Consider the following 12611-nt stretch of genomic DNA (forward strand, 5'->3'; position numbering starts at 1 on the left):
CAGAAAAAAAAAAGGAGAAATATAAGGATTTTGAGTATAGTTATTTGAAATACTTAAAATCTGAAAATTGAGTGATTTGGCATTGATTGAGCTTTATTATCAAAGGGGCTGAATACATCTTTCTAGTTGGTGTCTTGTTTTGTAATTACTTTTTTCCTCGTATAAATTTCTTGAGTCTCATATCATTTTATTCCTTCCTTATTTGTTATTCTTGTTTTTTGGATCTAATTATTGGTTGGAATAATACAATATTATATTATCTTGATTTAATTCAACTAGTTCTTAAAGAACTTGAGTGGGAAAACTATTGAGATAAAAGACAAGATAGTATGAGATTATTATCGGGAAAAAGTCAATTAAGAATGAAATAAGAGTGGAGTGCCACTATTTGAGTGTAAGCATGTAAGGGAGTGTGTGAGGTTTTCCATTAACATTCTTTTGTGCAGTGCATTACGATATCTCACAAGAGGGACTCATCACCCAAGGGGGTAGCAGACAATTCATTATTTGTGATGCAGTCTGTGCAATATAAGTTTTTTGAATGCTTGAATTTGGCGTTGGGAGAAGTGAGGGATAGGATAAATCAATGAGGTGCAGTGATTAGAAATATGTAAGGTGTGAGAAATACGAGTAGACGCGAGTCTAGTATTGAGAACATATATGAGTATGAAAAATATGGCCAATCTCTTATTGCTAGGTGCACGCTCAATGCACAAATTAAGATGGATGATACAGAGCAGTAGAGAGAGAACATTTTTCATATTAGATACCACATCAACAATAAGGTATGTAGTATGATCATTGATGGAGGGACTTGTAGTAATATGGCTAGCACTACTTTAGTTGAGCAATTAAATTTACCTACCTTGAAATGCCCTAAACCATACAAGTTGCAATGGTTAAATGATTGTGGGGAGATTAGGGTAAATAAGTAAGTGCTAGTTTCTTTTTTAATTGGGAAGTACAATGATGAGGTGCTTTGTAATGTAGTACCTATGCATGTTGGCCATATCTTGTTAGTGAGGATGTTGCAGTATGATAGGAGGGTGATCCATGATGGGTCAAAAACATAAACAACTTTGTAAAGGATTACAAAACAATCAAGCTTGCTCCTTTAAACACAAAACAGGTCCATCAGGACCAACTGAAACTGAAAAGTGAGGTTAATAATAATAAAAAAAAAAGAGTAAAAATGAGATTGATAAAAAAAGAAAGAGAGAAAGTGAGATTGATAAAAAAAAAAAAAAAAAAAAAAGAGAATAAAAGTGAGGTTGAGTGAAAAGGAAAGAGTGGGAGTGAGATTGAGGAAGAAAGAAATAGTGAGACCGAAAAGGATAAAGAGAGAAAAATGAGAGAAAAAAATATAAGGATGAGGCTGAAACTCAAGGAAAAAAAAATGGGTTGAAAAACAATTGTGAGGCCGAGATGTTGAAAAAGAGAGTGAAAGAAAAAAGAGTGAAGAAAAGAGAGTGGAAAGGAAAAAAAAGAGTGAAAGAAAAAAAGAGAGTGAAAAGAAAAATGAGAGTGAAAAGTAAAGCGAGAGTGAAGAAAGTAAGACAGAAACAAAGAGAGAAGTGAGTTTTTATGCTATGGCAAATTTTAATACAAATGAATTTAATGAATCTTTGTCTAGTGTTGTTATTTTTTTGTTGCAGGGATATGAGGTAATGATTCCTAATGGTGTGTTAAGTGGATTGCCACTTATTAGAGAAATAGAGCATTACATTAATTTTGTGCCAGGTACAACAATCCCTACCCGACCTTTCTTTGAAGACCATGAGTCCTTGATGCACTTGAAGGGACAAGGTAAGTTGACTAAGATGCATGCCAAGTGGGAGGAATGTATTGAGACTTTTCCTCATGTAATCAAGTACACATAGTAAGGAAAATTTTGTGATTGATGTATTATTAAGAAGGTATGTCCTTATCTTTATTTTAGATGCAAAGTTATTGAGATTTGAATATGATAAGAAATTGCATGCTAATGATGATGACTTTGCTAGTATGTATGGAGCATGTAAGAAGGTATCGTTTGGTAAGCACTATAGAATAGATTGGTATTTGTTTAGAGACAATAAATTTTGTGAGCCTACTAGTTTTATGCGTGAGTTGGTTGTGCATGGATGTGGTTTGTTGGAACATTTTGGTATGAAGAAGACTTTAAACGTGTTGCATGACCATTGGTGGGAGTATTATTCACCATTCATTGAGTTTGCATATAATTGGAGCGATCCGTTTGGTGTAAAGAAGATTTTTGACGTATTGCATGCACGCTTGTGGGAGTATCATTTGCCATTTATAGAGTTTGCATATAATAGGATTATGCATACTACTATTTCTTATTCTCCTTTTGAAATTATTTATGGTCTTAATCCACTTACTCCTTTAGTTTTGATACTTTTTGTTGATAACATAAGTAGTTTGGATGGACTTTTCAAAATTCTTGATAAAATTAATGATAATTCATATCAAGTGGATCTTCTAGGTAAGTATCATGTTTCTACTATTTTCAATATTATTGATCTTTTTCCCTTTGATACAGGTGAGGATTTGAGGTCGAATCCTTTTGAGGAGAGAGGGAATGATGGGCTTCAAAGTGGACCGAGTATTAAAGATCATTTACAAGTTTCAGATGGAGTAATTACAAGATCAAGAGCTAAGAAAGTCAAGGAAATTATGCAAGGATGGGTGCAATTCACTTAAGATGAAGCTAACAAGACTCCAACATTCAAGATAGACTTGAAGGAAGGAAAATTAGTTTTGATCCATTTGATGCAAGCTATGGAAGAGTGCAACATGACTTAGGATTTAAGGATTTATTATATGGACATATTATTTTATTTATGTGATTGAAGGCCTTGAACTTTTTTATTTCATTAAAAGGATTTATTTTATTAGTCTATAATAATTGGGCTTGAGGATGCTTGGCCCACATATGTTTTATTTTGTTGAACTAGAGTTTCAAGAGGGTTACTGTAGCGGTACTGTAGCTGTGCACTATTCACTCAGGGGTATTTTTGGAAGTGGAGATTTATTTGGCTAGGGTTTTAATTAGGTTTTGGTTTAAATACTCTTTGTAGCCTCATTTTAACAAGTTCATGAAACTGTATGAAATTTGGTGATTATTTCCACTGCATTTTTGTTATACACTTTTTACATCTATACACACTTGGCACTTAGCGATGGGATGTGTGACCTGTGTTGTCATCATTCTGACACCTCAATTTCCACGTGTCCATACATAGGAGTTGCGGCTGTCACAGGTGGTATAAGAGTAGTTTGGCTCTGGGTAAAACCACATGTCCTATAGGTGTAGTACCAGAAAATTTTAAAGGTTTAATTTGAAATTATTTTATTTATTTAATTTGATTTGAAATTATTTTATTAAATTTGAATTTACTTTATTTAATTCCATTTGTTTTGATTTAATTTAATTTAATTTTATTTTATTTGAATTGAAATTATGTTATGCTATTTATGGAATTTATTTTACTTTATTTTTTTTAATTTATTGTGTTTTTTTTTTTTGTTTGGAGTTGAAAAGCGAGTTAGGAGTTACACTATGGTAGGAAGATGGTACGATCGAGAATGCCATTGTTAGGTATGAATGCTTAGTGTAGTAGGCTTGAATTTTAATCGGCTTGGGTTATTTTTATAATATCGAGGCTTAAAGGGAACGACGTGGTCTGGGTGATCTCTTTGGGGGGTAGGATAATTGAGGTTTTAGGTTTCATGGAGTTTATGAAATGGTGTATAAAGTAGTAGGTTGTAAGTTCAACGAACTTCAAGGATAGATTTATGGAAATTTCACCAAATGTTTAAGGTTTTGCAAACTTTAGGAAATGAGTTGTCATTATTTAATGTTTTAGATTTTTAAAGTTTCAGGAGTCGATTGTTTTGTTATCGGAAATAAGTTCATTGATCTAACAAATTCTAGAAAATGAATTTTGCATAATTTAAGGTTTTAGGATTGTAGATTTGAAGGACCTATTTATAATAAGATTTGAGTTTTTAGTTTCGTAGGTTTGGCATGCTAGCTTGATTTATTTTGGAGATTGATTAGGTTGTAATCATTAAAATGGGGTTGATCATAGTTGAATGATGGATATAGGAATTTTCAAGGAGAATATTTCTTTGGGGATTGAAGGTATTGATTTAGTTTGTGTAATTCTCTGAGGATTAAAGATTTGGATCGAATTCGGGAAAATAATTCTTATAGCTCGAGGTTATAGTGGCAGGTTTTAGGATTGATCCATATCAAGTTTGAGGATAATAGTTAGTGCGGATTTAGGAAATGATCATTTTTGGTTTTGAGAGTATAGGTCTGGATGATGAAGATAGTATGAATGGATGACTTGTACGTTGGAGGAGTATTGGTTTTGACTAAGGATGCATGAGATCGATGCGTAACAGTTGTGAGTGTTTGGATTTGGAGTGTACAAGTCCTTGTTTCATTTTGACTTGGAAGAAGTGGTTTGGTAGGTGTTAATTTATGAGGACATAATTTTATACATGTGGCAAATTATCATAATGCGCAACATAAGTGTGATATTTTGTGAAAATTGGGTTCAAATTTTGTGCTGATTTTGAGGAATTAGTAGTGACTTGAAGTTTTAGTGGGAGATTAATCATTTGGTTGTACAAATTATGTTTATTGATGGCTTACTTTGGAAATGGCTATTAGATTACCAAGGTGTAGTATACAATGAAGGTTTCAAGGTTATAGCATAGGAGTCGATTGAGGTTAGTATAGTTTATTGTAGGAAAATAATAATTATTGGAATTTACTGGGTTTTATAAAAGGTTCTTGTGCAAGTGGAGATTTCGGATGACATGGTTGCCTTAGGAGTTCTTGACCTTATGTGCCACTGGGGTTCTAGTGCGAATATGATGGAGAGCATTATAGGAGTAGATTTGGGAGAGCATTATTCATGCTTGTATGGGAATAGTTGATGGTATGTTTTCTCAATTGTTCTGAGTTGTATCTTGTATCCTGCTTGGCGTTGACGTTTGACCTCACAAATTTCATGAACGAAATTTATTTTTAAAGGGGGAGGATGTGATATCCTGTATTTTAGTGTATTTTTATTGAATGAGTATTTGAATTGATTTAAAAAATTGGTTCTCTTATTTTAAATTTATCGAATTTTCGTTGGATTTATTTTATGATTTTTAATTTGTGAAATTTATTTTGATGTGCTTTCTTAATATTAAGTATTTTTTTGCATTTAAAATGCTCTTTATTTTAAATTAGTTTTTTTGTTAGATTTTATCATTTTATTTTATTAAGTCACTGTGTTTAAATTATTTTATTTAACTCGCCGTTTTAAAATTTATTTTTATTGGATCAGTTCGAGACCTTGAGTTGGAAAAGGCTAGACCTCATTTCTTTTCCTTGTTCTTTTTCCCTCTTATTCTTTTCCCTTTTCTCTTTCTTCTTTCTTTTTCTCCTTCATATTTCTCCCTTAGCCTGCACACAACGCCTTCTTCTTCTCTCCCTCGTCTGTTTCTTCTCCTCCAACCAGCATTGTCGTGCATGGCCCGTGGCTATCATTGCATCTCCCACCTAGTTCCCCTCCAGCCGATGAACACCCCCACCCATTTTCAGCCCACCCCGTGCCGCCGTTAGCCACCACGCACGGTTGGAAGCCACGACCTCTTTTTCTTCCAACTTTGTCGTGTGCCTCCCATTGCTATCACTGCTGCTCCCATTCTCTTCCCCACCAGCTAGCGACCTCACCCGTTTGTTTTTAGCCCCTCTCATGCCTCCAAACTCCTCAACGCAAGGCTGTAAGCCGCACAGCTTTTGTGCTCTAGCACAGCCGTCGCTCCACCATCCTCTTCACCACTTCATCATCGGTCCTCCAGCAACCCAAACCACCATTCTCCAGCCTCGATCTGCCACCGGTTAAGCCCAGCCATCTCACTTTCTGATTTAACCTTTTTGGCTTTCGACCGCTCTCTACGTTGCCACCAACGGCCAACCACCACCACCATTAACTTCACCAACACCCCTAAGCCCTACCCTAGCCTTCCCTAGTCTTCGTTCAAATTTGGGTATTTTGAGACCCACGGCCATAGTGCATTTTGTATTGTGATGTTGCTTTGTTGACTCATTTTGCAGCTGATTGATCCTCCTAAAATTATATTATAGCGTGGTAAGTATTTTCTGAATAACTTTTGAGATTTAAATATATTTTGCATTAACAATTGTTCTATGAAATTGGTTGGTTGTGCCAGACTGGGTCCGAGGAGTTAGGGGTCAGTTGGAATGGAGAATAGAGTTGTTTGTGTGATTGGTTGATGTTGCGATTTGTTGATTGTTAGTTATTGGATATTTGTTTCGTGTCCTATATTGCATAGTGCACGCATGTTTATGTTTGCAAAATGAAAATTGGGTTTTCACATAATGGCATGCATATTCATGTGTGATGTGTATGTTTGAAAATTGGGTTTTTATGCGAGAAATGATTTTGGGTGTGTTTGAAATGAATGGATTGAACGGTGTGAGAGAGAGTTACTATAGGGATGGTGGTAAGCAGGGATGGTGGTAGAATCCCGCCTGTGATTCTAGCCTATGGTGCACGTGGTAGGGATGGTGGTAAAGTCCCGCTTACGATTCTCATCTACGGTGCACGCGGTAGGGATGATGGTAAGCAAGGATGGTGGTAGAGTCCTGCCTGTGATTCCCGCCTACAGTGCTTTAATAGATTGAAAGAGAGGTAAATGAAACTGTAGGGATGGTGGTAAACAAGGATGGTGGTAGAGTCCTGCTTACGATTCTCATCTACGGTGCACGCGGTAGGGATGGTGGTAGAGTTTTGCCTACGATTCGCGCCTACAGTTTTAATTAGATATTTGGGCCATTTTCTGGTAAAATTGCAAGATTTGATGTTGGGCCATTTTCTGGAAAAATGGCGGATGTTTTAATGAACTGTATATGTTTTTGGGCCAAATTGAGATTTTGGCGTATGTTGGAAAAATATTCATTTTTGGGGAAAATGATTTTTGGGTTTCGTGCATTTGGCATTATGTGCATGCATATTATTATTGTATGAATGTATTTTTATCTTGCGGGCTGTTTTGATTATTACTTGTGGTACCGTTTCTTGATGCCGTAGATTTTGTTGCAAATAAGGATGTAGAGCGTGAGGATGCGGCTCCTTAGGAGGAGTGATCAGGGATCACTTTCTTGTGGGTTGTGATTTATGTCCTGCTTTTGGTTATTATATTTTGGTTTAATTATTTTTTTCATCAGATAATAGTAATACTTTTGTAAAGTTTGTATTTAATTGAATTTGTATTTAAACAATTATAATACTTAGTTAACCGACTTTAACTGTTCCACTATATTTTTGTTGTACACTTTTTGCATGTGTACACACTTTGCACTTAGCGATGGGATGCTTGACCTGTTTTGTTATCATCCCAACGCCTCGATTTCCACGTGTCAGTACGTGGGAGTTTGAGGCATCACTTGAGCACTCAAGCGTACTATTATATGCTAATAAATTGATAATGCTAGGAATAACATATTAATGGCCATAAATAGGATTCATTCTAATAACTATCTATCTTCTCTCACTTAATTGAGACGTCAAATTTATATACAAGTTTGAATGGATCTTGATCTTTCTATACATGAGAGCCAAATCTATATTCTTGAGATCAATGTCTACTGCCTATATAAATATTTCGAGCATTTATAAATGTTAAAAGACACACTTATGTATTTAGCTCTCTCCCACGTGAAACCTTCAAGTCGGGGGAAGTGCATTATAGAATTGCTTCCATATTTTTTCATATGTTAAGCCAAACCAAATTACAACATTTATTATTGTTAGTATAATTAAATTTTTTGATAATTTTAAATACTGATCAATTACTACTATAATATCTATGTAATATTGTCCTTGTATATATCACCTGAGGGATATGATGCATTATTAATTTATATACAAAACATGGAGAAAAGGCGACTCCTTCTCCCTCCCTCTCTCGTAAAAAATCAATGGCTCCAGTCTGATTTTCGAATGAGGAGAAGGAGGCATCGACTTCCTCCTCCTAATCCTCCCTCTACTTCCTTTATTTCTCCGGTCAACCATCTTGTCTATCAATGTTTCTTTTGTTTAGTTTTATTTAACTTTCTTCAAGTTCCAAAAAGACAGATCTTCAGGTTTCTGACAACTCCTGTGAGACACGCGTGGCACAAGCAAATTCACAAGTCAAAAATCATTCGAAGGAAGGGATGATTTTGTGAAAATCACTGCACGTGGTTCTCACGCATTGCCCCCATCTGCACAAGGTCCTCACACGCCACCCCTTTCGGCAACTCTTCTCGACACACACACAAGATAACTGGACTTGCCACCTCCATACCTTTCAGATTGGACCTTTGTGCCTGGAAAGAGACAAGTGTGTTGCCTTCATGGGCTTTTGCATATTCTGAAGTCTATCGGAGTTCGTCCAAACTGTAATCCGTCCTTTTTCGCATCTATCTTACTGCTTTCCTTTTTGGTTTCCCTATTGTTAATTAAAATAAAAAAGGGCTCATCTCTCCGACATTTGTCTGTAGAGGTTGAATCATTTCTTTCTATGAAGGGTGAGGTTGAGTCTCTATTTAGACAGAGAATGTTATCTCTTGGATGTTTGTCTATAGAGAGTATTAGCAATAGTGAAGACCAGACCAGTCACAAAAGTAAATAATGTACTAGTGAAGATCTAAATGCATTATTTTAGTTTATGATGTCATGTTTGATATGGGAACATCCCAGAATTTATCCAGTTATCGATGTAAGTTTCTCTCATGAATGATGCAAGTTCTGCACATAAGTAACCTCAATGCTTGAACGCCCATGTGACGTTCGGACATAAATTTTTTCACGTTCGAACATAAAGAAAATCATCACTTGTATCTAGTGATGGTTTCCACAAATCGTCACAAAAAATACTTTGGGTTTTGGTGACAGTTGGTGGACTGTCACAATTTTCAAACCGTCACTAAAAACTATTTTTGTTGTTGTGTGTATATTAATATTAAAATATTATATATGCATGCAGGTCATTTTGGATTCTTTTAGTCGTCAATAATGACTTGATTGATCATCATCTCCTTAGAGTGCTTGACCATATCTCATTTTTCAATTAAGGATTCTAGATCATGAATTTCTTTTATATAAATATATATATATATATATTTGTTTCATTCTACTTATATATAATATGTGCTTTTGAATTGTTCAGCTGGATTTGAATGTTTACCAGCTAGTCCTTAATTGATAGGAAATCCTCTGCATGACGACCCATTACATGAGAACTGACAAACCAAAGCAAAAGCCTGGCCACTATCTTCTTTTCATATATACGTTTAATTTATTGTTTAAGACAAGACCTTGGAAATCAGGTGAACGTCGTCCTTAATTTGGCTAGAAGAAGCTTGGGGTAACATTTACACCTGATCAGCTGGCATTCTTAATGGCAGCTCGATCAGTAAGGCAAGATTAGGTAGGAAGTCTATCAAAGCCAAAGAATTCGACGCTAACAAGTTCGGCCCCCAACCTCAATCAACTTTATATATAAGTCAACCTCAATCTAAAGTCTTCAAATAGAGGAGTACTACAACCAAAAAAAGATTACATAAAAATAATCCTATAAACTGATGTGGCTTTATGTAATCCGTCAGATTTACTTTACAATAAAAATAACATTATAATATGATAAATCACATCAAATCACATCAATTTATTAAATTACTTTTGTATAATATATATAGATATAAAACGGTGAGTTGCCGCCGCTTACTCATTACGTAGCATATTTAATGGGATGGGGGAGTTGGCAATTTTGTATACTATAAGAATATTATTAAATTTTTAATAAAAACTAATGGGAGTAATATAAATTTATCTCAAAGATATACACCGTAAAGATATCACGTAATATGGACTGAAATTTAATTTCTAAAACTAATAAATCACATGAATATATGCATAAAGTATTTCCCAAAATATATATTTCAACCATTACGAAATTAACACAAAATTTATACTAGAGAGTCACTTATCTTGTTTGCTAATCCAAATGCATTATTTTAGTTTATGATGTCATGTTTAATATGAGGATATCCCAGAATGTATTCGGTTATAGATGTAAGTTTTTCTGATAAATTAATGATGATAATTTTTCTTAAAAAAAAAATTATATACAAAACTGCGTCATATGATGAGTACTACCACTCAAAGTTAAAACTCAACGGTGGACAGCTTGTTTGATATATGGGTATTGCAAGTTCTCTGTGTGTTGATTCTCGTTTAGGTAGCTTATATTTTAATACAAAATAGTGATAAGACTGTTATGAAACTAAAAGAGAAATAATATTGCAAGAGAAAGCGTTGTTATTCAATGCAAAACTTGATCATATACAAGTGAATAATACCCATATATATAGGAGTACAAAGGGGTTTATGCATAGCTTAAGTCATAATTGATGGCTAAAGATTGTCTTAATTGATCGCTAAAGATTGGTCTTAATTGATGGTTAAATGGTCTTAATTGATGGCTAAAAATGGTCTTAATTGATGACTAAAGATGGTCTTAATTGATAGCTAAAGATGGTCATACAAATCAGTTTATAACACTCCCCATTTAAATGACCATACATAAAAAATATATATCGTTAAGATCTTGCCAAGGAAAAACCCAGTGGGAAAAAAACCAATGGCGAAAGAAAAAGAGTACAACATTCATGTGTACTGCCAAGTGTTTTAAGATTGCCTCATTAAAACCTTGCAAAGGAAAACCCAGTGGAATAAAACCAGGGAAAAAGAGTACAATCAGCACAAGTCTTTAAGACATTTACTCCCCCTGAAAAGTACATGATAGTAGCTCTTCAAGTCTCCGCATTCCAATGTTTTGCACAATCTTCTTAAATGTTGCAGTTGGTAATGCTTTAGTAAATAAATCTGTCAAATTATCACTTGATCGTATCTGCTTGACATTAATTTCACATTTCTCCTGAAGTTCATGGGTATAAAAGAATTTAGGTGAAATATGTTTGGTTCTATCACTTTTGATATATCTTCCTCTAATTTGAGTAGTACAAGTAACATTATTTTCATATAAAATTGTTGGGCTATCATTAATAACTGAAAGACCACACTTTTCTTGAATATGTTGAATCACTGATCTTAGCCAAATACATTCTCGACTTGTCTCATGACTTGCAATGATCTCTAAGTGATTTGAAGAGGTAATAGATAGTGTTTGCTTGATAGATCTCCATAATATAGCAGAATTTCTATAAGTAAATACATATCCAGTTTGAGATCTACCTCTGTGTGGATTTGAAAGATAACCTGCATCCGCATATCTAACGAATTGTGGACTTGACCCATGTTGATAAAATAATCTCATATCAACCGTACCTCGGAGGTATCGAAGGACATGTTTAATACCATTCCAATGTCTTCGAGTTGGTGCGGAACTATATCTTGTAGGTAAATTAACTGAAAATGTAATATCAGACTGAATGCAATTTGTAAGATACATCAAGGCTCCAATTGCACTGAGATAAGGTACTTCAGGATCAAAATTTTTTTTATTGTCTTCACAAGAATGAAATAAATCTTTCTGCACATCAAGTGATCGAACAATCATTGGAATACCCAGGAGATGAGCTTTGTCCATATAAAAGTGCTTCAAGACTTTATAATGAAAGGTCTTTGCATTGATGCATCTCAATATTATGTACTAACTCTTTAAATGATGCAGTCGGTAATGTTTTGGTAAACAAATTCGCCATATTAATTCAAGATCATTTTAACATTAAATTCACTACTTTTATGGAGTTGTGGTCTTCTAGAGTTCTTGTGAATAACATAGTTAGTGGAGAAGTCATCAAAGTTAAGCAGCCAACCTCCATATTCAACAAAAACTGTGGCCACCTTTTTAGACCAAACAAGCACCGCAGGCTTTTACAGCTCTTCTGGAGCTATCAAGCGCCGCATAGCTATGATGCTTCATCTCTTGTCTCTTGTAGATAGATGCTTCACGAGAGACCTTGTGAAGCAATAGAGATACTTTGTCCTTCCTTTTACTCACCTGAGGATGTTGCTCTTATGATAGGAGCATAGATTCATTTTTCTGGAATGAGTTATTCTGATGTTATTTCATAATCAAGATTTCTTAGTGCTCAATATTCTGCCTCTGTTACAACCATGTCTCGGAGGTTATTGGCTAAAGTGAATGAGGTCAACCAACTCAATAATCAAATACCTTAATTGCGTTAGAAGCTCTCTGCGAAGAGTCGTAAAAACAGGAAACTGAAGGAGGGGAATAAGGCGTTAAAACAGTATGCCCGTGATCTTTAGCTACATATAGAGGATCTAGAAAGAGAATGGGCTCAAATACAAGATCAGTAGCGACGGATATTTGAAGAAATCCAAAGATTTAGAGAATAAGGACAAGCTGCATTTAATCTCGTCACGGATATCTGAAAAAATCCAACTTTTAAAAGAGTAGGGGCAAGCTGCTTTTAATTTTACGGCCTAGTAAATAACTGTAGGATATCTGTGTTTCGCATATCCTCTATCAATATATGTAATTTTGTCTTG

Source organism: Carya illinoinensis, chromosome 8, assembly GCF_018687715.1.
Source record: "Carya illinoinensis cultivar Pawnee chromosome 8, C.illinoinensisPawnee_v1, whole genome shotgun sequence".
NCBI classification, from domain to species: Eukaryota; Viridiplantae; Streptophyta; class Magnoliopsida; order Fagales; family Juglandaceae; genus Carya; species Carya illinoinensis.